The sequence below is a fragment of the Equus asinus genome, chromosome 25 (genome assembly GCF_041296235.1).
Source record: "Equus asinus isolate D_3611 breed Donkey chromosome 25, EquAss-T2T_v2, whole genome shotgun sequence".
In the NCBI taxonomy this organism is placed as follows: Eukaryota; Metazoa; Chordata; class Mammalia; order Perissodactyla; family Equidae; genus Equus; species Equus asinus.
The window spans coordinates 38278274-38303983 of record NC_091814.1 but is presented as its reverse complement, the minus strand read 5'-3'; the positions used below and the strand labels follow the sequence as shown (position 1 = coordinate 38303983).

Sequence of the window (25710 nt, the reverse complement as noted above, 5' to 3'; positions counted from 1 at the left end):
GAGGACATATGTGATAGCCAAGTGTTAGATTTGATAGTTTTATGTAAGTCTTCCAATTTGAAGCTGCCTCACTTAAACTTAATATGGGTTTATAGAAAGTTATCTTTAATTATGTGTCCTAAAATGCAGACCTAAGAAACTACATATTAATTTGTAGTAAAAGGGAAAAAGAGACACGGACTATTGAAATTTATTTTAAAATGCTTAGAAAAGCTCTTCCAAAATTTACGAATCGCAAGACATTTTCAGGGTGATAACAAATGCATTAAAATAACATTCATATCTTCCAACTTGTCCCACCTTTGCTTAAAGTGACCAACATTAAGAGTCTGTTTGTGTATTCCACCTCATCTTTTTGTGGCCTGGTTATAATTATAGATTTTCCGCAGATGCTCTATTTCAAACCTATAGCTAATCTCTGAGTGTCAAAGTTTTTCTATGCTTGAGAGATGGAAATGCTGTTTTAGTAACATTGCCTTTTGAATATGCAAAGCTCTATGAAGACGAGGGTGAAATGTCTGTTGTCTAAGTGCCCAAAAAGGATGCGAATCTTCACATTTACAAGATAATTCATATTGTCTCTATTTTATATATGAAAGAATTGAGATTCAGATAAATTCAATTACTTTCTCCAAAATATATAAAACAGCAACAAAATAGGAACGTTGCTCTGTTCCAAAGATCTACTGATTTCATATCAAGAGTTTGAGAATCTGTTCTTACAAAAATATTTGGACAAAGTCATAGAATGTAATGCAGTCCTACTAATTAATGGATTTTATTTATTTTGGCCTCTACACAATTTAATTACTTTAGTAGTTGTTAGCTACTAACTTTTTAGCTCCTTAGTGGAATTTTAAAATGTGAAGAAAACCTCAAGCCAAGGACTCAAAGCACAAAACACAGTTTTTTCCTGATAATGACATTTTCCAGACGTGGTTTTTCCTGCTGTCAGAGTGTGATAAAAGGCTTGAGTTTGTAACTTGACCTAAGCTTTACCTGGGTCTTGCCTGGCAGAAATATGTATTTCACTAAATTAACAACAGATCCCAAAGCAGAAAGAAAAATGAAGCTAATCCTCAGTCAGTATTTTGTCCCTATAACTTGAAGGTGTATGAGGACCACAGAAATCAGCTTAACATATTTTTTCCATTTTTATTCTGTTCAACTTCTGAGATGGGAACTCCTGGTTTCCATTTGTCTGGAGATTTCTCGTTGCAGAGCTGTCAGGAATTTTAGCGACTCCAAGGAGAACCCTGAAGATAAAGTTTATTGATTCATGACTGCATTCATATAAAGCACTAATGGAATTTTGAATGGCAGGAAACATAAGAATGATGTTTCTTACATTCAAAAAATGAGAATTTGTGCATAATGAAAATAATAGTACCTAATATTAGTATGGTACTTCTCAATTCATAAAGTGCTTTCATTTAGTTCCTACAATAATCCTATAAGGTAGCTGAGTTGTTGAGTTACAATGGCACCCAACATACACACACACACACACGCATAGACACACACAGACATACACATATATGCTCAGTTTTCTCTGATACAAAAAATACCCCAACAGTACCATCTGCTCAAACTGTTAGCACTATCTCACACTTCTTCATTTCTAAAGGTCTTGAAAAGGTGAAACTGTTCCAATAACTGTTTTCAACTCCTTATTACCTCTCCATGAAATCTGGTTTACTCATTAGCATTATAGAAAAGCTCTTAGTTATTCATGACTTTTTTTTTTTGCCAGATCTACTGGACTTTTCTCCATATTTATCATCCAAAGCTCTTGGCAGTTTTGGCTTCTGTTGATCAACTCCCATTTTTCCCCCCTTTAGTCTTTTACGTGTTTCTTACCACGGCTTCTATGGCAATGCAGTTTTCTTCCCACTTCTATAGCCATTCTCTCTCAAATGTCTCTGCTGGTTCCTCTTTCCTTTCGTCTGGAAAATGTGTACCTTCCCTAAGACGGTGCCTGTGATCCTTTTCTCTTTTCTTTCTGGCTCTCCCCTCTCAGTCAGTGCTTTAAGGGAGCCCGCCTGGAGCAATAATTTTACCTGTTTCTGTTCATCCTCCTCTCCCACTTTCTACAGCCATCCATGTTCCACCCTGACTCCTTTCCTCTCAGCTGATGGTTGTGCCTCTCCTGTGATGAAGGAGCAGGTTTATAGAGTGTGAATCCCCTTGGCTTTTTGTCCACAACAAGTTGAGCTTCAAACTCACTCACTCTTATCTCCTCTCCCCAGTTTATGAGGGAGAGGTGTGCTTTTTCCTGTTCAAGACCAATCCTTGTTCATGATCCTATCTCCTTCTGTCCTTTCTGGGCAATGAACCTTGTTCTATTGGTTATTTCCTCTCTGTCTGGTATTTTCAGCCTATCCCTCTTTATTGCTTGGAACCCATACACACACGCAGGGCTCTCTAATCCTTAAAAATGCCTACCTTTACTCAGTGTCCTCTCTAACTACCATCCTATCTTTTTCTTTCCCAGCAAAGCCAAGCGTCAGTAAGGAAGAGTCCACAGAAGTTCTTTGTTTCCTCTCCTTTAAGTCTTTCTTCAATTCAGGCTTTAAGATCAGCATTCTGCCCTTATTGAGGTGTCCAGGGACATTTAATTGCTTCACGTCCCCAATGTTACTTGATTTCTCAGCAGCAATTGACCCTACCCACCACACCGTGTTTTTTGAGATTTTGCTCCCTTTGTTTGCGTTGTGCCACTCTCTTCTGTATTCTGATTGTTCATTCTTTGGTTCCTTTGGGCTCTCCTCTTCCTTTCTCATTCCTCAAAATTGTTGTTGTTTTTTCCTCTTCCTCCACCGCTTCCCTTGGTCCTTCTCCGTCTTTCCCTTCTCCTCCTCTTTTCTTCTCTTTCCCCATTGACTCTCTCCTTTTGGCTACAAGTTTGAACCCCATTTTTACACCACGGTGCAAACGACAGATATTGTTCACATACCAGACACCTCTTATGGGAGTGTCCACATCACTGGCCTTAACATCGTCTTTCTTGCTCATTCAGTAACAGGCATTAGCAGGCAGTATTAGAAGGCAGAGAGGGGGGTTTTAATATAGCCACCACCTTGAATCAGTTTTAATTTCCGAAAAGTAAATAATTTGCAAACTTCAGGACTTCAAGCTTTATTAGTGACAGATTATTGGAGACATCTCACAATTGATTGGAACACACTTGTGTATTATGAAAATGTAATTAAGAAAGGCTGATATGTTAGGTGTTCAAATGATTGTTGAATTGATTTGCATTTCATGCTAGTAATCTTATAGTTACTTCCTGAAGAACTTTGAAACAAAAACATTAAATTTTTTAATCTTTCAAAAGACCTATTAACTTACCTATTTATCTCACAAATAGATAAAATTCTTATTCTGTAAACATACTGGGTTGGAGAGCCCCTGTCCTCAAATTCTTAGAACTGAGCAATGAGAAAAGTCATTTGCCTGGGTCTTCATGGTTTTAGGAATCCAAGAGTCCCGTATTACAAAGGACAGCTTCTAAGGAAACTGAGATATTATCATTCAGATATTAAAGAGACCCTTCAAGGGTAAGGTCCCTGGGAAAGTAAGTTTCTGGGAGCAGGAAAGAATAAACAGAATGGAACGCCACACATTGTCTTGAGTTGCTCTGTTACAATATCTTGAAACTTGGATAGGAAAACATGCGAGATTTATGTGAATCAGGACAGCTTAAGTCCCGAAATACTACATATCTTCTCACAGTGGCTTTTAGGATAACTTTGAATTTTATGATCTTGGTGAATATAAAATCTGAATGAAGGGATAATATGATATTCTCTAAAGATTTATAGCAAGCATATTCTTTTTTCTTATTTTTATAATATGATGTAAATATTTCAGTCATGATGAACTATTAAATCTGCTTTTCCTTTAATATTTAAAGCTCCAAAGGCCAGAATTTAACCTAAAAGTCACATTGACCCATCTCATATTTACTAATACATACTTTTTTTCTGTCTAGATTTCCCTATCTACTTCTGTTTTAATTTACTTCAGTAAAAGTATGCAACAGTGCTCCTATAGCAAGCACACCAATTTACCTCAGCAATGTAGATTAGAAGCTTTTTTTTTTTTGAGGAAGATTGGCCGTGAGCTAGCATCCATGCCCATCTTCCTCTACTTTACATGTGGGACGGCTGCCACAGCATGGCTTGACAAGTGGGGTGTAGGTCCACCCCTGGGATCCAAACTGGTGAACCCCGGGCCACCGAAGTGGAACGTGAAAACTTAACTGCTGCACCACTGGGCCAGCCCCAGATTAGAAGCTTTTTAAAAGGCAGAAACCATGTCTTATTCTCCTATGTCTCAAGTGCTTTGTACACAATTGATGTGTGATAAATAATTTTAAAAAGTCTTCATCCCAACAGTAAGTAAAACATTTATAGGAAATATAGATTTTTTTTAAAGAAAAATAACATTATTCTATTAACCACAGATAATTACTATCAATAGTTTCCTATAAACCAGAGGTTGGCAAACTTTTTCTGTAAACAGACAAATAGCACGTATTGGAGGCTTCTCCAGTCTTGCAGTCTCTGTCACGGTCACTCAACCCTGCTATTGTGGTGCAAAAGCAGCCACAGGCATTAGGAGACAGACAACCTGTAGACAGTGTGTGTAGCTGTGTTCCAATAAAACTTTATTGACAGAGACAGGCAGGTTGCATTTGACGTCCAGGCTACAGTTTCCTGACTCCCGTATAAGCTATACTTTAAACCCATATATACATATATATATATATGTAATATACATGTGGTTTTAAATAATGATATCATAGTGAGATTACTAGATGGCCTTTCAGTGGAATATTAGAGCCTCTGGGGACTGTCTGTCTTATAGGGCATGCAATCTCAATTGCCACAAAGGGGGCAAAAATTGGTTCTTTAGGGGTGGAAAAAAATCTTAGCTATTGCAATGGTTTGTGGCTCTCCAAAGTTCAACTCTACCCAACAAAATCTTGTTCATTAGTATTTAATTTGGGCAGGGGAGGGTTAGGAAAAATGTCTAAAAAGCATCCTTAGGAAGGTAATAATGAAAAAAGAGATTGAGAAACACTGCTATATGGATGTGAAGCTTTGTCTTTGATTAGGCTATTTTTCACTGCTATAATTTGTAGATAACTGACAAATTATTGCAAATGCAAATAATTCTTGTCTGTAGACTTGCAAATGACTCCTGTACAGTAGAGAGACACCCTCCACTGACCATCACCAGAAAAAGGCCAGTTTCATGTACATTTGTCAATTTATTTCAATATTCATTTACCCTATGTACATTTGTGGTTCTTTAATTCCCCTTTTAACTGGTTGAAACACTTGTCTGGTTTCCTCATTTAGCAATTAATCATAAGTTAAGTAAAAATCTTTGACAAGTGATTACTTTATATCATGAGAGTCATGGTTTTACCTTTTCAAAAAATATAATTTAACACTTTCCGTTGGCTTGTAACAGTTCTTTTTTACTTAACAGTATATCAAAAATCTTTCATATCATTACATATTTTAAAGATCATAAATAATCTATTAAATTAATATATCATTTTTTAAAGACAACTTTTATTACTGGAAAACTGAATAATTTTTTATGAACAAGCATAGACTCTTCTCTTAAAAACACGCAGAATGTGGAAAGTCATAAAGCGTGTCAAAAGCCTGTTACTTAATTTTTTTGGCATAGTGCCTGTTTGCTTTTGGTTCCACATTGAGTTCTTCGAGGACATAGGCCAGTGGACATAAAGGCCAATGCTATTTTCATGGCTCTATTTGTGGACAGAAGGTTGCATGTGTTGCTACTGTGACCCTCAGATCATTTTGGGGGAAGCACTGTCCCCTGGCCTCATCAGAGGTGCACATGAGGTATAGGACACTGAGTACACTTTGACACTTTACTTGGCTCAAGGGACCTGGTCAAGATTCTGGTTTGGCTTGCAGTTTATTTCAGGAACATGGAACGGCCACTGTTTGTCTGAGTTTTACATTTACGTTGCCAACTCCTCCAAACCTTCTCTTTACCCTCTTAGTGCACTGACCCTGACTTCTGGCCCCTACATAAATGTTACATTCTTTAAAAAGTTTAAAATTTAAGCCAAAATTTTAGAAATGTACTGTCTCAAGATTTTATCGATCCTGAAAATTATGTTTAACGCTATTGTTAAACCTGCCTCCCTCCATTCCTTCCTTTCTCCCCTGCCCTCCCTCTCTTCTCTCTCTCCACTTGCCAAGTGAATGACTTTGGGCAGCAGGGGCCAATTCTCAGAATCATGTTTTTAATTTCCTTTCAGGAAACCAAATAAATAAATATTTCATACACAGAGGGGAAGGCAAAAGATAAAGTGAATTTTTCAAAGTGAATACTAGTTATCAGATGCGAGTGACGAGACGGCAGTCACCTCCCTCAATGTCCTCTAAGACAAGCCCACTGTTAGAAATCTGCAATGCTGGCGTATCCACGCGGCTAATGCTTTTTCATCATTCTCTCACAAAAACACACAAAATGCAACACTTTCAAGAACAACCAGTGCTTTATAAAATGATGCTAAATTACATCCAGAGACAAGAAAGATGATCTGGACCTCTGATCTTGAAATCGAAGAACATTCTAGGTGTTCACTTTTGGTAAAGTCTAACATTTGGGGAAGGGATTCCTTGGTAAGCGTCTGCAATTTCTTTGGTAATCTCTCTGCTTAAAACAGCATCTGATTAAGCACTTGCTTTTCAAAAATATGATAATGGACTTTAGCATATACATGCATCTTGAAAATTAACAACAAAATGGCTATTCCAATTAAAAAATTAGCAAAGAAACTAACCTGGAAGTCAAAATGAATATTACAGGCATACCCGATCTCACTAACAAACAATTACCATTTAAGGTGTGCATATATGTTTTAACATCTTAACCATTTTTAGGTGTACAGTTCAGTGGCATTAAATGCCTTCACATTGTTGTGCAACCATCACCAACATCCGTATTCGGAATTCTTTTCATCCTCTCCATAGCCAGCGGTAACCAACATTCTACTTTCTGTCTCATGAATTTGACTACTCTAGGTACCTCATATAAGTGAAACTATACAATATTTGTCCTTTTGTGACTGGCTTATATCACTTAGCATAGTGTTCTCAAGGTTCACCCATGTGGTAGCGTGTGTCAGAATTTTCCTCCTTTTATGGCTGAATAAATATTCATTGTATGTATATACTACATTTTGCTTATCCATTTATCTGTTGATGGACACTTGAGGTGCTTCCACCTTTTGGCTATTGTGAATAATACTGCCGTGAACATGGGTGTACAAATACCTATTCAAGTCCTTGATTTCAATTATTTTCAGCATATAACCAAAAGTGGAATTGCTGGATCATATGGTAATTGCTATTTTTAACTTTTTGAGGAACTGCTATTCTGTTTTCTATAGTGGCTGCACCATTTTACATTCCCACTGCTAAGAACACACAAGGGTTCCAATGTCTCCACATCCTTGCCAACAGTTATTATTTTCTATTTTCTTGATAGTAGCTATCCTAATGAGTGTAAGGTGGTATCCCAATGTAGTTTCAATTTGCATTTCCCTACTGATTAATGATATCGAGCATCTTTTCCATGCACTTATTGGCCATTTCTATTTCTTCTTTGGAGGAATATTTATTCAAGTCCTTTGCCCATTTTTTAATCAGATTGTTTGTTTTTTTTGTTGTTGAGTTTGAGCACTTACATTTGTATTCATATATGGAAGATTAAGTTCAATGAACTGATGGACATAGGAATTTTTTTCACACAATATCCAGATAAATCCTTAGACAGTTTAGAGAATCACCCAGCTGATGATGGGGAGAACCCCTTCGAAAATATAAAAATAACACATGCTTTTTATTTGAAGTAAGATTCCTTTATTTCCAATAAGGTCACCTATCCACAAAATTCATCTGGCATCAACCAAAAGAACATCAGGTACTTAAAAATATATAGGCTAATTTATAACTAACTTTTGTGAATATGACTAGGTGATAGTTGACTGAAATAATTCTGTAACTCATCAGGTAATTATTACCAGGTGTTAAATGAAAGGCAAGTCCTTAGATGGTAAAGAGGTGAGAACTCTCTTTCAGTTGAGGTTTCAGCAAAGGGTCCTCCTGAGGATGGTTGATTAGAGTCCCAGTGAAGAATGCCAAAAGCGCTAGCTTGTCCTTAAGCTGTAGAAAGGAAGGTTGAGGAGTGGCTACTAGAAACCTGAACAGAATTCAAGGTGACCTTAGAGGCCAGATCGCCTTGGCTTTAAGGAACTCAACTCACTGCTTTAAACCTAAGCAGCTCTCTGTCATGTCAAAGTCCACCATATTCTGGTCTCATCTTGCTTCCCCAATCTAATTGCTCATTCTCTTTCCAACGTATTCTCCCCAACCATGTCAGCCTCCTCTTCAACCCAAACACACATTATATTCCTGTAGTAGGTGTGCGTCTCAGGGCATGAGACGTGCAATTAATGTGACTCTTTATTTTTCTAACAACTTGACTTCTATTTCAAGCCATTATTCTGAGGGGTTATGAAAATTCAATTTCAGTAAAATCATGGTTTTCCTGTATGCAGGTCCCTGGAGCTTAAGGTGAGCCAAGGCTCATGTTCCCTTGGAGGCCTCTGTCTAGTACGTCCTTACCTCCCTCCTTCCCTTGAGCCTGGAGAAAGATTTTCTAGCTCTAGAATGGAGAATGTTTGCTCTCACTCAGCGCAGCTCTTTTCTCTAGAGCATGAGTTCTTTCCCTTCTACAAGAGTCTAAATTTTTGAAAGTTGAAAAACCGGAAGGAAACTACTTTTTCCTTTTTCTCTCAGCTGATACATACTTTTCCCCAGACAAAGCACATACACCAGCCTGGCTGACTGAATGAGAGAAATGGTGAAGGTGGGTGGGGATGAAACTCTGGGGGGAAAAGAATCAGTTAATATTCAAAAATTTATCTCATTATACTAATTTCAATTCTTTTACATTTGATCAGATTGTTCCTACTGGAACATTCTTCTTCCTCCTTTTTACCTATTCTATTCTACTTTCCCTTCAAGCTTTGGCTTACTTAAATCTTCCCTCCTCAACGTACTTACTCATTTTCCCTTACTACAGCTCTTATAATTTACATCAAGTACTTTAATGTTGAATGTGTTATAGAAATTGCTATAGGACTGAAAGATAAGTCACCCAATCCAAACTCTCGTTCCAGACTAGAATGTCTAAGTCGTCTCCTCCAAGTGTTTGTTTAACCCAGTAATTCTCACGGTGATTCCCCGGACCAGCATTATCAGCATCAACTGGGAACTTGTTAAAAATGCAGATTCTCAAGTCTCTCTCTAGATCTACTGAATCAGAAACTCTGAGGTTGGGTCCAGAATTTGTGCTTAAACAAGCCATCCAGGGGATTCTGATACGTATTCTAGTTTGAGAACTATTGATTTAAGCTACATTGGCTGATGGAAGGAGAAGCTAGCTAACAGAAGTAATTTCAACGTTTGAATGCCTGTTGTCTGTGCTTGAATACCGCTAAGTGATGCAGCACTCATAACGTTATATGAAGCATCCCAGATATCTTTGGAAAACTTTGACTTATATTGGTTTGAACTCTAACTGATTTCTTCTAACCATTGCTCATATTTAGCTTCCTGGAGCCATAGGGAAGAAGTCAAATCTCCTTTCCACATGACAATGTTTAAAGTTTCTGAATATTATGATCATTTGCCTCTCCCTGCTCTTGTCTTATCCAGGCTAAAAGTGGTATGACTTTTGAGTCCCTTCACTGTCTTGCTTGCACACTGCTCAGCCCATTTGTTTATAATTCTCTTTAACAAGCCCTGCACAGAACTGAATGCTGTAGGTCAGGGTCTGACAAGCTAGAGCAGAGTAGCTTATCAATTCCTTGCTTCTAGATACTGTACTCCCATTAATATAGGCTAATGTGGTCTTAGTTGTTTTTTTGGCGGCCATATTGTTAATTTATGCAAATCATATTGTCAATTGAAATTCTTTTCTGGTTTGCACTTCCATCTTGGTCTTTTTCACCGATGCTAGTGCCATATCATGTCTCCTCTATTCTATACCTGTAGGGGGCGGTTCCTTGGAACTTGGGACACGTGTGTAATTATGTCTATTATTTTATGTTTTCTGCCTAGTTCCTTGACTATCTGAGAATTAAGTGACATAATTCACTTTTTTAGGGGGGGATATATATCTCTTGTCCCTTGAAGTGTGTCCCAGATGACATAGTAAGTACTTGATAAATACTTTAGAAATTTTTTATTGACGCATTAATAGAAATTTTCAGTGCAACAAAAGGTAATCTTTTTCTTGAGTTCTATAAAAGGTATTCAATGCCACTAGATTTGTTGCATCACGACTTCCAAGTACTGGGTAAATATAAAGTAAAAACACTACTTGTTTTCAGTAGCAAACATCCAGAATCTATATACATTGTTCTTCAAAGTTGTCCCATTGAGTGATTATATTCTCAATTAGTCTGTAATCTGTCAAAATAATTTCGTAGTTTCTTTTTTAGGATTACTTCCAGAAGCTACGTTATGAATCACACAAAAGAATCTCATTTTATAGTGGTGGCAACTCTTTTTTTAAAATCCAAATTGGAATTTTTCATATTGATACCTATCTGAGACCCTAGGATCATATTTTAAATGGCTTTTGGTTATACAAATATACTCTCATTGAAGGTAGGGCCTGGCAGAAATTCCTATGAAGGCTTTTTGAAAAGGTTTCCAATACTGGCAATGTCATTGACAGGTGTGGGTAACACACAGTTGGGCATATAAATTTGTGAGTTTTCTTTTTATGGTGACTTTGCCTCACATATTTGTTGCATCAAATATCTCCACCCAAATAGAACAAACCACAAAAATAGATTTGACCACACAAAACAGAATACAAATGTTTGTGGATCAAAGTAACCATACTCTCTAAAATATTAGAAAGTAAAAATAAATTCAGTAAATATTATAAAATGTACTCATATTGGGGCCGGCCAAGTGGCACAGCAGTTAAGTGCGCATGTTCTGCTTCTCAGTGGCCTGGAGTTCTCCGGTTTGGATCCCGTGTGTGGACGTGGCACTGCTTGGCACGCCATGCTGTGGTGGGCATCCCACATTAAAGTGGAGGAAGATGGGCATGGATGTTAGCGCAGGGCCAGGCTTCCTCAGCAAAAAGAGAGGAGGACTGGCAGTAGTTAGCTCAGGGCTGATCTCCACCCACCCCCCGCAAAAAAAAAAAAGTACTATGTACTCATATTGAGAAGACTAAAACTAAATCATTAAATGAGAAAAGGTATGAGTTTGTTTATTCAACAAAAAGTATAGAGTTCCTTATATATAATGTGTGGGAAGAGAATATTTATTTAGTTCCTGGAATATGCCAGTCATTTTGCATAGACTCCCCATGCAGTAGAACTGATATACCATTTTACGGTAGAGAAAACTGAGGCTCCCAGAAGATAAGTTGCCCAAGATCACAAATCAAATAAGTAGCAAAGTAATTACTTGAACCAAAGCCTTTCAGGCTCCAAATCCTATTCTCTTTCTAGTCTTATATGTGAGGAATATTAAGAAGTAAAAGAATACAGCTTTTGCCCCCCCCCCAAGAAGTTCGGTGTACTTCATAGAAAAATAAATAAAAATATGGATTTTTTCATTCTCTGTGTAAACCAAAGAAAGATAAGGGAAAATAAAGAGTGAGTTAACTGAATAAAAAAATAATTTTGAAATAGCAGCATTTAACAAAAGTTAACAAAAGTTGAGTAAAATCAGACCTTTTCCTATAAATTGGTTAAAATTTATTTTGAAACAAATTTAGCAATATAGATCAAGAATCATAAAAGTATTTATATCCTTTCTTATACTCTTTATTCTTATTCCATTTCTGGAACCTTAGCCTAAGACAATATTCTAAGTGTTGAAAAACCACATAAAGGTATTACTAGCTGAATTGGAAAAACACTCCAGTGTTTCCCCTTTACTCTCACACTATTACCTCACTTCACTTCTGACACCAGATGTGTGGGTTTTCCACACACCAAGCAATTCTGTGTGACACCAGCTGGGGGTCATAGGATTCAACTCAATTCTAACTCTATCTGCCTGGAGTTAGCGTCAGATCCCACAAGCTAAGGACTTAGTCCCATGACACTGCCCCCACTTCAGATGCCAATCTCAAATTCCAGATTGTCACCTATACTTCTGACTGGTCAGCTATAAATCAAGGTTCCCATGACCACCTCCTGGGATTTGATAATTTGCTACAATGGCTCACAGAAACTCAGGGAAACACATTTACTGGTTTATTATAAAGGATATAATAAAGGGTATGAACGCACAGCCAGATGAAGAGATACATGGGGCAAGGTTTGGAAGGGTCCCGAGACTGGGAGCTTCTGTCTGCATGGAGTTGGTATGTGCCACCCTCCCAGCATCTAGACATGTTCACCAACCCGGAAGCTCTCTGAACCCCTATTTTTGGGATTTTTATGGAGGCTTCATCATGTAGGTGTGATAGATCATTAACGCAGTCTCCAGTCCCTCACACATTCCATGGAGAGGGGGGTGGGGCTGAGAGTTCCAGGCTTCTCATCATGGCTTGGTCTTTCTGGTGACCAGCCTCCATCCAGGAGCCCAGGAAGAGTTGTCTCTTCTATCACTCAAGAAATTCCAAGGGATTTAGGAGCTGTCTTCAGGAATCAGGGCCAAAGACTAAACCTTAGGACATCTAGATTCTTCCAGTGCTCTTATCGCTAAGGAAATTATAAAAGTTTTAGGAGCTTTGTGTCAGGAACTAGGGGCAGAGACCAGTATATATATTTTTTCTATTATTTCACATTAGCAGCATTAAGTAAAAAACGGAGAAGAATTAGAAACAACCTGTATATTCAATTTACTGCCTAAATGGTTAGGTAAAATAGTTTGGTCAGTCTGTGGAATATTACACAACCATTAAAATAATAATTATAAAGACTATGTAGCATTATAAAAATGCTTACATTGTAATAAACAAAAAATCCACATCTGAGTATACAATAAATCAAATACTTGTGATTTGTGTTACAAGAAAGATATAGCATAAAGATGAACAAAATACATGAAATTCTGATGTATTATGGTGGTGGGATAGTTTCGAAAATTGCTTCTGGTTTGTTTTTTTCAAATTTTCAATTAATCTGCATTTATTAATTTTATAATAAAGGGAAAAAATCTCCAAACTTTCCTAGTATTCTTTGCTGTTGCAAGACATGTCACACTTTTTGTTTTAAATTTATACTTTAGTTCCAGTAGAACTAAGTTTTTGGAAACCAATGTTGTTTGTGGGATAAATTTTAATCAAATATTTCTAGCTCAATCTTCAATAATTCTCAGTAAGGGAAATACAACACATTTGACGTTTAGCTATATTATAACTGTCACAACCTCCCCATTCACTGTGAATCTGTACAATTAAAAATTTGAAGACATCATGGCTCCCGGGACTAGTAGGTGAGATTGGGGCTGCAAGGTCAGTCTCCTAGTTTCAAGGAAATACTTCCTTTCATTGTGCTCTGGATGTGTCTAAACTGTGGGATGGAGAACAGGGATTCAGGGAGCTTGCTGTTGAGATGTGGATTTTCTTTGCTTCTGGAGAAGGCTGTCAGGACTTCCTTATGTATTTTTGAAATAAGTATTTTGAAAGAATGTTTCCTTTGCTCTGCTGGGGCCTCAGCTTGGGACTTGGTGGCTCTCTGGCTGTCATATAGCAAGTATAGCAAGGTGGGGAGCTGAGCCACTATGGATGGCTGGACAGAAGCAAGGAGCTCAAGTCAGATGTGAGCAGGCATGAGCCCAAGGCTTGGAGGAAGAATAAGTGGGATGTGGGGTTGGTGGAGGCGGGTGGGTTGGGGAGGGTTGGGTGCTAGGGATGGGACAAGAAGGAGCTAGGAACAAAGGCAAGGCTAGGTGAGAGCTCCATGCAGGGACGGAACTGGCTCAAAACGAGAGTCAGTGGTCATGGCACCAAAGGGTGGACAAAGCCTTGAGCATTAAGCCTCATCAAAGAAAGCAAAAGCAAGAATCAGGAGCCCAGGAGGAAGCCGGGCTGAAGCCCAGGGGAAGTCTGGTGTTGTAAATAGGAGCAAGAGAAGGGCAGTGCCTAGGTGGAATCTGGGGGAGACTCTTTTCAACTTTAGCTGCCTGTTATTACTGCTCACACGCTCCAGGTGCAGAGGATCCAGTGACCAGAGTGCCCTAAAGGAACTCGATAGCTTCTGACCAAATGCCAGATGGGTTTCTGGATAAGAGATCTCAACCAGTATCCTCCTTAAGACACCACAACTTCTCCAGCGTCTGTAGCCTGGACTGAAAAGTCCTCCTGACTGCTGGGAAGCCCTTTCTCTGAAGAAGTATGGCTTACTGAGAAAACATAGTCTCTGCCATAACTGTCCAGATAAGCGGTACAGAGTGCAAGTAGCTCTGATGCTATAATTGGTGAAACATTTGTCATTTTAGACCATCAGCGATAGATTCTCTGATCTTTACAGACCATTTTTTAATCTTGGACGATATATGTCCATACACACACACACATCTCATTCCTCAGGTAAATATTTACCATATGTATATTTATATCTATATAAATACATACATATATATTTATATATATAGTATATAAATAGATACACACATATACATATATATTGCCTATCTTTTTTTGGTTTGAAAATTTTTATTCAAATACATTTGACATACAACATTGCACACATTTAAGGTATACAACATGTTGATATGATACATTTATTATATGTATTAAATACATATGTATTTATGTATTAAATATATGTTTTTAATACATATATAGGTGTTTAGATACTAAATACATATTTAATATATTTATGTATTATTTATATACTACATACATAAGTTAAATGTGATTGTCATTGTAGCAATGTTAACACCTCTATCATGTCACATAATTATCAGTTCTTTTTTGTGGTGGGAATAATTAAGATCTCGTCTCTTAGCAAGGTTATATGATTATAATAGAATAATGTTGTCTATATTCACTATCCCGTGCATTAGATCTCTGGGACATATTTACCTACTAGTTGCAAGATTGTACCCCTTAAACAATACATCCTCTATTTCCCCACCCCCAGTTCCTGGTAACCGCCATTTTACTCTCTGTTTCTATAAATTAGGCTTTTTTAGATCCCAGACATAAGCGATATCATATGCTATTTGTCTTTCTTTGTCTGATTTATCTCACTTAGCATAATGTCCTCAAGATATATCCATGTTGTTGCAAATGGTAGGATTTTGTGTGTGTGTGCCTACATACACCACATCTTTTTTTATCCATTTGCCTATCTTTTAAACTTTTCTTATAAAATATTAGAGCTCTTAGGTAAGGTCATTTTGACAACTTTTGCGTTTTATATGTATCTTTCAGCTTGTCACTGGATTTAACATAGACTAGAACATGGAATGTCTCATGGCAAGTTTTCATGGGCTCCGCCATTCTGTGGTCTCAGCGAACGCTGGACCGAATAGTCAGTGAGAGCACAAAGCCAGGTTTCTGATCATGTAGGCAGCCAAATGGCTCTATTGCTCCTGCAGCCCATCCACGCTGTCAGGTGTGGCCTACTGCACATAACTTCCTTGGGAGTTCACTCTAGCTCCTCTCTGCCAGGACGCAGTTTTTGAGCTTCAGTCGCTGCCTGTGTCTCGACAAAAACTCTCCTTGACTAAACTCCAGTCAGCCTCCTTCAAGCCCTCTAGGCTTTGAATCTGGTGTCTGTCCTTGTTGGACCTGTATCTCCCAGTTGTAGCAAGAATGTCGCTAAGTCGGTTAAGGGAGAACTCCCTACCCTTGATATCTGATCATCCTCAATACCTGAGAAGATTCCTCATCCCCCCGCATCCCTGAGGTGCTATCTGATCACCCTGGCCTGCCTGCAGCAAGAGCTCTGTCGAGTCAGTTTAGACAGAAATCCCCACCCTACCTCTGTGAAAAATGTAAGTAATCCTTTAGTACTTTCCCATCCACTGGTCCTACTCTTGCCTGTCCACGCTGTTTTTGGAATTGAGCCCAGTGCTATACTGAGATCTTTTTTTGTTTATTGCAATCGTTTCTGAATAAAATCTACTTTTATAGCTTTAACTACTGTCCAGCTCTGGTTTTCTTTAACAGTCTTAGGTTTAAAACTTTCTGTCACAACTGCTTTTTAAGCCGTTTGGCTTTTATTTCGTTGGTGCAGAATTCTGTATGTTAAGATGATGTAGGCATCAATTACAGAATCATATACACCTGTTATGAATCCAGGCTCTGTCGTCTGCTAGCTGAGTGACATTTTGTGGAATATTTTACCCCATTGCACCTCAATTTCCTTGTCTGAAAAATGGGCATAACACTTACAAAAATGTTTAGAACAGAATAGCAACACAATAAATGATATTATCATTTTGGTAGAGTTGCCCAATGAGAAAAAATGTTGGAATATTTTATAGCAAAGTTAACTGCTATTTAAAGGTGTCTTTCGGGTGTTGGAGATATAAGGTCAGCTTGGCCAGACCTTCCTTTTCTAGGAAGAATCACTTATTGGCTCTTTTCAGATATGTAAATGTATAGTAACAAGCACATCTGTTTTTGTAGCAATATGAAAATGCTTACATTGTAATCAACAAAAAGAATACACAACTGAGTCTACAATAGAACCAAATACTTATGATCCATGTTATAAGAAGATATAATATAAAGATGAAGAAAATACATAAAATACAGATGTATATGGTGGTGGGGTAGGATTTTATTTGGCCAGACAATCACAGCCCCTCTCTGTGCTCTTGGTATATAGCAGTTGCTGGTTGGTGTACGTGCGATGGGGAGCATGAAAGCATATTTCCACAAGGTGTCAAGAAACTTTTAGGAATGAAAGGGATTGAGATCTTCATCTCTTCCCTTTTGAGGGTCAGTATTGTTAGAGCATCTCTGACCTGAAGGACTGAGGCAGTTCCAGTTGAAGTCATTGATTAGGAAAGGAGACTTGATTTCGCCCACCCAGGAGGTCGCAGTGAAAAAGGGGCAGTTCTAGACTTGTGACACATGTCCCAAACAAGGGCCTAGATGGTGATAGAGGAAAGTGGGTTTGGAGCTGCTCATCCAACCCTCACAAAAACTCTGCAAAGTAGGTGTTTTTCCCATTACAAAACTTAGACTTAGAGACCTTAAGAAATTTGCCCATAGGAAGAGTGTTGGGAGGTGACCGAGAGCTGAGACTTGAACCCCATCTGTCTCTAGGACACTTGCATCTCCACCACTACCCTCCACCTGCTATCTGAGACCTTTATATGGCGTTTCTCTTCCTCAGTTGACAAAATAAAGAAATGCAAGTCAGGGTTAAGGATTAGGACAAATACTTCAGTGAGAAAGGTACTGGTAATTAGAGGAAGAGAACCTAAATGGGCTTGAGGTTTCCTGGAGTCCTGCAGGAGGGTGGTGATTACGTGATGTAATCTGCATTCTTGCCTGACTTCTGGAAATGAAAAACAAGAATTTTCAAGATGATTGCCTAAGACTAAAGGTCATTCTGTGGCCATGTATAGTTGTTTGTTTCTGAGCAGACTTGATCTTTCCGGACCTTAATGATCTCATCTGTAAAATAAGAGGGTGGTGCTAAGTCATTGTTAAGGTTCTTTTTATGCTCTAATGTTTTTAAGCCCAGAGATTTATAAGCTTTTTTTGGTATTTAATCTTTGACCTTAGCCTCTTTGGCCCTATGATTGAAACTAATCGACTCAATTTAAATTTTATGGGACAGGTAAGGAAGCCAGGACAAAAGACTTAAGGACGTGTACAAAGTAGGGAGTACGGCAGCAAAAGGCTTTTCAGCTATCTATGAAATGCAGTTGAAAGGAAGGTATTCAGGATCTCAGAAACCAGTGGATAAAGCACAAAAGACTAAAACTCAGAAAATACCTTTGGAGGGATTACATAGAGAAATGGAGAAGATTTGGTTGTGCCCCAGGTGTTAGCAGGCTGTAAAGAGATTGTCCAGTGTGAATTACAGGAAAGGATTAGGTGCAGGGGTACGTTTAATGGGATGGCTGTCCGGCTCCCCCATCTCACAGCTCCAGCCCCAATCTCTCTGGAGCTGGTGTAGCTGCTGGTGCCATCACCAATAACTCTACTCTCAACTACACAAAGCTTTCTTGGTCTTAGTACAGGTGAACCAAAGAACTGATGCTAAGTAAACAAAGCGAAACAAAACAAAACACAAACAGTAGATGTGAGCAAACTTTACAGAATATAAATTTCTGATTCTTATTTGAGAGAGTAACCAGTTTCTGTCCTCTTCTTCCTTCTTTCCTTCTTCTCGTCATCCTTCTTTTTGCTCATCTGACCCCTTCTTTCTTCTGCCTTTCTCTCCAGTTCCTTTTCCTCATCTCTTCATTCCTTCCTCCCTCTCCCCCAGCACTTACTGAACAGCATGTTTATAAGTCAGTGCTGGGCACTGTGGGCAGCACAAGATAAAGGAGAAAGTTCCAGCTTCTCAAGTTGCTCTCAGGCTAGTAAGGGAGACAGACCCGGACAAGGCAATGTGATAAACCAAATTTATAACACAAAGTTCTCTCAGGTTCCTTTTCCTTGCCTCCATCCTGTCTGTGCAGCCCCATCCCCAAATCCACTGATGTTCCCTCCTCCTCCTCCCTTCTCATCCCTGCTCTAAGGATTAGATGCCTAATGCCTAATGATCTTCCCTATACTGGGAAGACATCTCTTGAGGTTCACTGTGTCATATCAAGCAAATTTCAAATATGTGATTACTTGCCAGCTGGGGCTTTCTTCTCTCTCTCTCTCTCTTTTTTTTTTTTGCTGAGGAAGTTTTCCCTGAGCTAATATCTGTGCCAGTCTTCCTCTATTTTGAATGTGGGTCACCACCATAGCCTGGCTGCTGCCAAGAGATGTAGGTCCATGCCCAGGAACCGAACCTGGGCCGTCGAAGTGGAGTGTGCTGAACTTAACCACTAGGCCACAGGGCTGGCTCCCATTCTCTTTTTATTAAGACAGATTCACAGAGGATTTCTAAAAAATGAGTTTTGGCATTTGCTCTTTTTATTGGGTAATGATGGTATTTCCAGGACTTCACTGAGTGCTTACCAGGTACTGGGTACATATATGTTATCTTTAATCCTGTATTATCACTCCCCCACCATCAATTCAGATGAGATAACTCAGAGAGGTTAAGTGACTAATCTAAGGTAAGACAGCTAGAGGTGCAATTTGAACACAAGTCTATCAAACTCAAAACCCCAAGCTCTTTATACCCTCTCTGTGCTTTAATGATGAAGGGCAGTTTCCACATGGTCTTTTTATTCCTCTCCGGAGGAGTTCTATTTCCAAGTGTTGTTTTTGTTTTATTTCCTAAACTTACTCAAGATGTAATGCATATGTTAAAACTAAGCAACGAGCTTTGAGATACAATCGGACCCCTTCTAGGTTATACAATGAGTATCTGATCTGTTTTTATCAATTACAAACTTTGCTATGATACTCAATTAAAATTTTAATAATTATAAAAAGTCCCTGAGTGGCATAATTTTTTAAAGTTAAGACTATTTCCTCCTAAAAGCTAATTAGTACTTATTTGTAAAAACACATGTAGTCTTATAGGCATTAGTGTTCATTATGCAAAATACATGTGGACTTATAGGCGTTAACAAAAGCAAAAGGCAATGTTAAGTGTTCTCACTGGTTGATATCATATACAAATTTAATGTCTATTTGCTAGATTTGTAGAAGCTCCCAGAGAAAAATCTCACTTTAATATTGTAAAGCTTAAAAATAACATTGTGAATTTTATTGCTAATTTAGTTCAAAAGACTCTAGGAGAAACCTAATGGATTGTTAATTTTTTGTAGCTCAGCATTGATTATATCATTCTTGCAGCATTAATATTAATTTGCTATGAGAATATTATGCCAACATGCTTCTGTCGTTACAACATAATAATCAATAGAGGGAAATTTAGCATTAAACTGAAATGAAGTTTAATAGATTGCGACATTAATTTGTGTTCATCCTATCATAATGGAATTTGTACTGAATTGTTGAACTGATACAGGTCATGGCTATGTTACAATAGTACATCATGCCACATCTATATGGTGCCTGGATATTAGTGGCAGTGTTTAAACAGTGGTTCCTTTAACCTCTTTTGCTGTCAACTCTTTCATCTGTAGGTAGAGATTATATTGCATCAAAAGAGTACCTGGCATGTAGCTAACACTTAGCCTGGATTTGCTGTTATCATTTATGGACCCTATTTTAAGAGCAGATGAATTATTAGTAATGTTGCCTGTAGCAACTGGGATTGAGGCTAAACTCACCAGTGATCAGAGATATTAAACCAATTTAAATGTGGATGTCCAGTCCCTTGCCTAATATAGCTTACAATCCGTGAGGGAGGTTTGGAGAGGAGGACTTTGACACATTTGAGGGGTGGAATCTTCCAGTAGCTGGGAACAGCACGCAGATGTCAGTCATCAGGTAAGCTCGTAATTTTCAGGTTTTTCCCAACCGTGATTCCAGGGCATGCTCACGGAGAAACATCGGTCCTTTGTTCAAATAGGCTTTAAAAACACTACATAACATACTGTTTCTTGGAGATTCACAGCACTCATTTATGAGCAAAGGCTTAGAGATGTCATGCCCAAAAGAAGCCTGTTTTAACTTAATCTCACCAAGTTTTTCTCAAACTTATTTGATAATGGAACCCTTTTAAAACATACCACCTCTAAATAGCCTGTATAATTAGATTTCCACGGAATATATCTAAAGAAATACTGATTTAGAGAAAACTCAAAACTCAGCTACTTTTCCCTTTTTAAAATTTGTGAGTTTAGTGGCTGGTTGCGTGGCCAAGAGGTTAAGTTGGCACGCTCTGCTTCGGCAGCCTGGGGTTTCACTGGTTTGGATCCTGGGCACAGACATGGCACTGCTCATCAAGCCATGCTGAGGTGGCATCGCACATGCCACAGCTAGAAGGACCCGCAACTACAATATACAACTATGTACTGTGGAGCTTGGGGAGAAGAAGAAGGAAAAAAAGAAAAAGATTGGCAACAGATGTTAGCTCAGGTGCCAATCTCTGAAAAAAAACAATTTGTGAGTTTAAAACAAATTGTGCTGACAAGTAGCCTCCCAAATTCACCTTTTCATACAGCTTTAGGTGTAACAGAAACTTATCAACCATGTGGTAGGAATTCATAAAGCTTAGGTGAGGAGATGAGAAGCCATGTACGTGGCAGATATGTCTCTACTTAATAGAGTTTTTAAAAAAACATTTTAAGACTCTGTAACTATGTTTATATTTGCATTCTAGTTTCTTGAGGACAACACAGATGAATCTGGGAAAATCAGCATAGAGGAAGAATCACATGTTATACCAGAATCACATGTTATTTCCATCCGGTAATCTAGGCTTTGGTCTTACTAAGTCTCGTTCAGTGCTTTGGGCTAACAGTGCTAGGTGCGCTCTAGAAACACCTGTCATACACTTTATAATTTCTGTTTTAAAGCTAATTCTTTTTCCACATTATGTTAGGTATCTATTATTGCATAACAAATTACCCCCAAAATTAGAAACTTCAACAGCAACTATTTATTATTTAAGATCCTGGGGGGCCAGGCTGCAGCCAAGGTGTTGACTGGGGCTGTAGTTATCTCGAGGCTGCTTCCAAGCTCATACACGTGGTCATTGGCAGGATTTAGTTCCTTGTGAGCTGCTGGATGGAGGGCCTCCATTGCTCCTGGCTGCTGGCTGGAGGTCTCCCTCAGTTCCTTACCACGTGCGCCCTTCCCTAGGGCAGCGTACAGCATGGCAGCTGGCTCTCATCAGATGAGCAAGTGAGAGAACAAGAGAGGACGAGCAAGACAGAAGCCAGTCTTTTTGTAACTTCATCTCAGAAGTGACATCTCATCACTTTTGTCACATTCTGTTTATTAGAAGCAAGTCACTAGGTGCAGCCCACCCTCAAGGGGAGGGGATTATATAGGGGCATGAACACCAGGAAGTGGGGATCATTGAGAAGCATTTTAGAAGCTGCCTATCACACACATTAAAAATCAGTGCTGTGGGGTTTTGTTCCACTAAATGGGTCTGGTACTTTAGGGTATGTTGATATTAGTCTGATTCAGAGATTATACATCCATGCATTGAGATCCGATAAAATATTGAATGATAAGATGGGGAAAGTTGTACTTACCTCAATTCCTACTAAAGAGAACGCTGCATTTATTTGGACAGAGTGCCTTGATAATCCCTGGTCAGGTGAAAGCAGAGGTCCGGAAGGCGAGGGTCAGTACTTTGTGTCCAGGATGATGCCACAGAGTGGAGTTCCGAATTCACAGCTCTGGAACTGACTGGGCTCTGAGGGGAGTCAATTAGATCTAGATGTCTGAAAGAAGTTGCTGCCACTGATATCTGGGTTACACTTATTTGCAATATGAAAAGTGAAAAATAACCTTGGAACTTCAGGTTTTTATTTAGACCCTGATGGTCAAAGTACACTCTTGGTTTAGTTACCTATTGCTGAGAAGCAAATTACCCCTAAACTTAGCAGCTTAAAACAAACACTTTTAGCCCATAATATCTATGGGTCTGATTTGGGGAGTGGCTTAGCTAGATGGTTCTGGCTCGGGATGTCTTATGAGGTTTGACTTAAGATGTCAGCAAAGGGCTGGAGTCATCTGAAGACATGACTGCGACTGGAGGATCTTCTTCCAAGATGGCTTGCTCACGAGGCTGTTGGCAGGAGTTCCTCACTAGGTGGACCTCTCCACAGGACTGCTTGAGTATCCTCGTGACCTGTCATTGGCGTCCTCCCAGAGTGAGTGATCCAACACAAAGAAGCGAGGAGGAAGCCACAATGTCTCTTATGAGCTAGTCTAGGAAGATGCACGCCATCACTTTTGCCACATGCTATTCATTAAATGCAAGTCATTAAGTCCAGCCCACACTCAGGGAGAGGGGAAGTAAGCTTCACTTCTTAAAGAGAAGAATATCAAAGAACATGCGGACATTTTAAAACCATCACACATTCTAGATGCTTTTCTTTGCAAAATAACCTATCAAAAATAAGGTAAAACCAAACAAAAAAAAAAACACAAATGGACTTCCAAAATATAAACAGTCCTTGTTATTCATTAAAAGAATACATTTGAGAACAAATTTATCTACATCTCCCTTCACGGGCAAAATATTCACGAATATTCAAAATGAATACATGCCTGAGAGTTTAAGGATATTATACTTGAGGGTCAATTATCAAAAGAGCCAACTTTAGCTTACCAGCTCTGGAAAAATTGAGGACAGGACACTTAAGATAAAACTTCTAATTCAGCAATGTTTATAATAAATAGTTAGCTCTTAAGATCTAAACGAATCAGGGGCCGGCCCCGTGGCCAAGTGGTTAAGTTTGCACACTCTGTTTTGGCGGCCCAGGGTTTCGCCGGTTCGGATCCTGGGTGTGGACTTAGCCCTGCTCATCAAGCCACGCTGAGGAGGCATCCCACCGAGCAGAACTAGAAGGACATACAACTATGTGCTGGGGGGCTTTGGGGAGAAGAAGAAGAAGAAGGAAAAAAAAGATTGGCAACAGATGTTAGTTCAGATGCCAATCTTAAAAAAAAAAAGAATTAAATGAATCAAAGTGATTTACAGTATAGTAATTTAAAGATCTAGAACCTAAAACTTTTTCTTTAACTCCAAAGCATCATTCTGTTACATTGTTTTGCCATAGAGCTTGTAAGAATCGCTACAAATCAACAGAGGCAGCAAAAAAGCAAATATGAATCTCAAGCGGAATTTACACTAACCCGACATGTCACTACCTTTTAGGTGTTCCTAGCCAGGAGGCTCGGTTTTTTTTGTTTTTTCCTTTTTGCTCTTTCTCTCAATTCCTGAGATGGAGCACAAAGGCAGAATGAATAATAAATGATAAGAAATGCTGAATAACTTTAGTATTAAAACCCTTCCTTTCTTTTAGGGTCAACTCTTAAGACTGCTTCTGAATCCTTCGGTTGTGATGAATGTGGGACACCTTTCGAGATGGGGGAGTTCAGATCTTGCACAGAAAGCTTCTTTGTTCCTCCAAGGACTTTGAAGACATCGCCCACCCCTACAGTGGTTTGGAATGTGGAGAGAGGATTTTGGTTCTCACCATTGACCAGGAGTTGTTCTTGGCTTTTGGTGGTAATGTGCAGGATGTTCTCACACCACAAGTAATTGTCCGGCCTCAAATCCCAACGGTCCCTTCACGTAGGAAACGTTCCCCACTCCTCTCCCAGGTCCTGCCTCTGGTTTAGGTTGTAGACTCTGGGAGAGAACGGGTGTGGTGGGCTCTCTTCACTGCCCTGACGGAAGGGCACCTAGAAGAGCGCCTTCCATGCAGTGAGTGCTCAGTAAACATTTGTTGAGGAAATGCCACTTATAAAGACAGTGATTGATTGGTGGACAATAAGATACATAAAATAAAAACCTACTGACCCAAGTTCAATTTCCCTGGGCCTTCAATTGAATTGCCTGGCATTGGGATCCTGGGGAGACTTGCTTTTCAAGTCAAGTCTCTGTTCGATCTTTGTGCATGTCAGCTTTGGGGTATCATTTTTGGGAGTAGTTGCCCTGTGTGCTCCAGTTTACTGTGATTATAGGATGCGAACATAATCTCAGAGGGTTCTGAGGAATCCTGGGTTTAATTTTATTTGCATATTTGTTTTTAGAGGAAGTTAAAAGACATACTTTTCTGGTAACATTTTAACACCAAATTTATAAAGATACTGGAAAATATGGTTCCCTAGATTTCCTGGAAACGTTTGGAAATCTTATAATTAAGCTCTTGAGTCGTGTAGTCTGTTTTCTCTGTAAAGTGTGATATTCAACGTTAAAAGGGGTAAAAACAGGTTGTGAGGCTCTGGGTGGATGTAACTGTCTCTTACAGGAACTTTCCAAAAAGCAAATTGGCTGTACAAATGGGACTGTGTTTCCTAAAATACACAAAATTTATCAAATATCAGAAATATCGTTTAAATGTAATTTGTATTTTATAGAAACTGCATTGACTTTCTCCTCAATATTTCAAAGAAAAATTTTCATATTTACTTCGTTTGCCCTTTCTCCTTTTTCTTCTCAATGTTAGTTTTCACATTATATGAAAATTGCTCTTGATTAGTATTTTAAAAGCTGACATCCTGTGGGGATGTCTTTGTTTTGCATTTCTAGTTATTTATACCATCAAGGAACAACTTTTTAAAAAAACACTAGCTTTATCACAAAACAAATATTTGCGAATTACTTTTCTGATGGCACCTAGCGTTCATTTCGCCTTCTCGCCTCCTCTGGATTCATAGTATATCAACACAGTGAGTATTTAACATTCCTTTGTGATTCCACAACAGAACTTTCCCCCCTTGGACATCTAGTTAGTGTTTTCTGTCACAACAGTATGTTTTTTTGTGGCATAAAATTGCGCACTTTTTTTGTACTGAAAGGAGTGTTTTAACAGGAAATTGACTGCCTCTGTGGACCTATCTTCAAGTCTGGGTTCAGAGCAGCCATCTCCATAATGGTCCCTGATCAATTCTAGCTTCTAATTTATTTTTTAAATATAATACTAA

At 38.7% G+C, this 25710-nt stretch overlaps 1 long non-coding RNA gene across 3 annotated transcripts in view; it reads left to right on the top strand.

Annotated features, from left to right (window-relative positions):
* The window catches only part of LOC106837011 (uncharacterized), an 84186-nt gene extending 59078 nt beyond the window's left edge, over positions 1–25108 (top strand). For 2 of the 3 annotated variants that reach the window (XR_011498098.1, XR_011498097.1), the window contains one exon: positions 24084–25108. This is a non-coding gene — a long non-coding RNA (uncharacterized lncRNA). The remainder of the gene's footprint in view (positions 1–24083) is intronic. The other variant, XR_011498095.1, reaches the window with a different exon arrangement.
* Positions 25109–25710: the final 602 nt, after the last annotated feature.